Source organism: Zalophus californianus, chromosome 1 (genome assembly GCF_009762305.2).
Source record: "Zalophus californianus isolate mZalCal1 chromosome 1, mZalCal1.pri.v2, whole genome shotgun sequence".
In the NCBI taxonomy this organism is placed as follows: domain Eukaryota; kingdom Metazoa; phylum Chordata; class Mammalia; order Carnivora; family Otariidae; genus Zalophus; species Zalophus californianus.
In genome coordinates, this window is record NC_045595.1 from 128,339,755 (window position 1) to 128,343,436 (window position 3,682).

The window sequence follows — 3,682 nt, forward strand, 5'->3', positions numbered from 1 at the left end:
TGATGAGGACATACTGTACTTGGAGCCACAGAAAAGAAGATATGGAAACAACTTAAACAAAACCTGTATATATCCAGAAGTTCTTTGTAAGCTACGCAGAGGATAGCAACCCAATTTTAGAAATAAGGAATTTGGGACATTGGGTGGCTCAGTCAATTAAGTGTCTGCCTTCAGCTCAGGTCATGATCCTGGGGTAGGTATTGAGCCCCACATCATCAGGCTCCCTGCTCAGCAGGGAGTCTGCCTCTCCCTCTCCCTCTGCATGCTAGCTCACTCTCTCTGTCTCAGTGAACAAATAAGTCTTGAAAGGAAGGAGGGAAGGAAGGAAGGAAGGAAGGAAGGAAGGAAGGAAGAGAAAGAAAGAAAGAAAAAGGAATTTTACACACCCCCTACCAGATGCCCTCTCCCAAATCACAAAGTAGAAGAATTTGAAGGAACCAGGCTCTTAATTCTGAATTCCACTGTTCTTATTCAATGATAATGTCTTTAAATCCTATATGTCAAGGACAAGACGATTAAATAATGAGCTCAAATCTGAATACAAACAATAGAGTTTTATTTAAAATTTTATGCTAAAATTTGCACCTTTAGAATTAAAATGTAAATCTTATAGCATAGCAAAATAACTCCAACCCTTAAATGATAAAAATGTGGTATCATACACCTAGAATGTAACTATTGCCCTCCTAATATCTTAAACTGGATTTAGGCCAAAATCCTAAATGTCAACAATCATAACTACGGATTTTCTCTTAAAATAATAAATTTTTGAAAATAAAAATAAACGATTTTTGTATGGCTGAAATTGCTTCATCCTGTTGAAGCTCCTGAAATGAATTTCCAAGGACTAAAGTAAAAGCAACTCTTAAATTTGACTTGGCATTTTCCATTTATTGCTTTCAGCTTTAAATGGCAAAGCATTATTCTTATCATTAAAAATAGCCTGAGCCACAAAAACTTTAAGTAATGTATGGTATTGGTTACAAAAGTTGTAGCCCATTGTAAGAAAAGCTAATATATAAGAAAAACACTTATTTCTAAAAATTGTGACTGCTTATTAATATTGCCAGAGGGTTCCTTACCTTCAGAAATTATTTACTAAGGATATTTTCAGTTATATTGTACAATCTACTTAATATTAAACAATAAATGATTAAATAGTGAACTCTGGGAGACTGTCACCTGAAGAATGTTTAACAGAGTTGTTTAAGAAGTGTCCCAGGGCAGTACAAATGAGAAATTCTTTTTCAGTAAGATCACCAGGCAGAAAAGCCCTTACCAATCAAATGGCCATAGAAATCTTCCCATAAACATAATATACAAAGTGAATGGATTCACAAGGAAGAAAGAATGATATACTGCTACATGGCCATTAAAAAGGCAAGTTGTAGAAGAATGTTAAGTAACACCAAAAATCTTTTACTACTAGTGAGGGGAAAAAAAAAAAAAAAACAGATCACAAATCACTATTTCAAGCATAAGCCCTGTTTTTTAAAGTTATGCAAACAAGTACTTACATAAATTTATAAACTTCCAGAGGATATACACCAAGATACTAGGATAATAGTTGACATTTTTTCCACTTTTAACATAATTCTGTACTTTCCATTTTTTTTAAATGACCATATCTTTCTTTATAACCCATTATATCAGTCAGTGCAGACTACACTTTACTGTGGTAACAAATAATCTCTTGGCTTTACCCAAGAAAAGCTTATTCTTGCTTATTTATCAGCATAGGCAGGGATGTTCTGCTCATGGAATCAATCAGGGACCCAGACCAATAGAGTCTTCATCTCCACACACTCTTTCATGATCACTGAGACCAAAAAGGGCACTGTGGTGAATTGGGCACAGCTCTGAAAACTTCTACCTGGAAATGACACATGTCGCTACCACTCACAATTCTTTGGAAAAGCAAATCACGTGGTCAAAACTATCTTTACCGAAAGTAGGCAGGATAATCCTACCACATGCCCAAGGAGAACTGGTTAAAAATCCTAGATGGATATGATATCACAAGAATAATAGCTGATTTTTAAAAATACATTCTAGGTTTTTCAAACTTTCCAAAATATCATGTATTTTTTGTAATATTTTTGAAAAAAAGAACTCTCAACAAATATTATTCTTAAAAAGTGAAAAACTCATTATCACAATATGCAAGGGGGGGGGAGAAGTTATCTTCCAAATAAAGAAAATAACATCACCAGAGGAGAATAATATTCACTCTACCACTTACAAAGTAAAGTAAACTTATATACTAGAGACAAAATAAGACTCGACATATATCAATGATCCTAGAGTTCAAAGTAAAGGCTATTTAGTACAAAAACACAAGAGAGGGCTAGGATTTAGTGTCATGGTACTGAAGAAGCCCCTTCATCTAGACAAAACCATTGATTAAAGGACTTTACCCCGTGAGAAGGATCAGAGAGTGATATGAAAACACACACTCTACAGCTATGCTGGCCCACTGTTCATAATAAATTCTAGCTTTTAATTAGTCATTACAGAGCCTGAATGTGATCATGTGGTCATTCTTAGCTAACCCCTTTGTTGTTTATTCATTCATTCATCAAATATTTATTGTGGGTTGGCTGGAAGGTGTAATAGGAGGACCCTAAGCTCACTTTGTCCCATGGGTGCAACTAGACAACAACCATAATCAGTGTAAATAACCCAGGACACGACCCAAAGACTGGCAGAATGAACTCCACAACTAAAGGTGGGGAAGAGGCCACACTGAAGAAGGTAGGAGGGGCAAAGATGAAGCAAAACAGTCCATGGCCATTTGCGGTGGGGAGGGAGGCAGTAATACTGAGGAGGGCAGAAAACAGATTTTCACACTGGGGAGCCCATGAGTGCAGAGGATGAATCTCCATGATATTTATCTTTGTGAGTGAAGGGGCCAAATTTCATCAGTTCTTAAAACTAGTGGGACTTAAAGCCTGGAATTTTAAAAATGGACAGGCTCAGCTCTGAGAGAGCGCAGAAGGTGTCAGGAAGCTGAGTCCCTGCCCATAAAGAGACAGCAGGACAAATAGCTCTTGCAGATACAGCACAGACCAAGCACTTTGAAAAATGCCATAGACAGACAGGAGGGAGAGTGATTTGCTCATCTCAGAGCACAGCCTGGAGGGACAGGGATCATGGGGAGACCCCTTATGGGAACCAGGGAAGTGCCAACATTCCTTATGTAAGTTGCTTACACCAACCCCAGCCCACCAAGGATTGGAAGATCTGCCCTTCCCAGTCACTCTCCCCTGATTCCCTGCACTGCAGGCCCCTCTCCCAGAAGACCAGCACAAACCCTGCCAACACCACATCTCCTGAACTGCATGTTTTGCAGGACCTCAGTTCCAACAGTGGTGGGGGCAGGTCTTGTTTAGCAAGCAGACCTCCCTACACCTTGCTCCCACAATAGGTAAAGAGAGCCTCTGTAGACAACTGGACTGAAGGAAAAAAGACCAAGACTCAACAGCAGAATACATGCAATACACATGGGAGTCACTTCCTGAAATGCCAGGCCCAGGGGAACAGGGGACACTGCACTGCAGGACACTACAGGACCTCTTCTTCATAAGGCTATGATTACTTAGAGCAAAAGAAGCAGCTGACTGTCCTAACACACAGAAACAGACACAGAAAGTCAAACAAAATGAGGAGACAAAGAAACAAC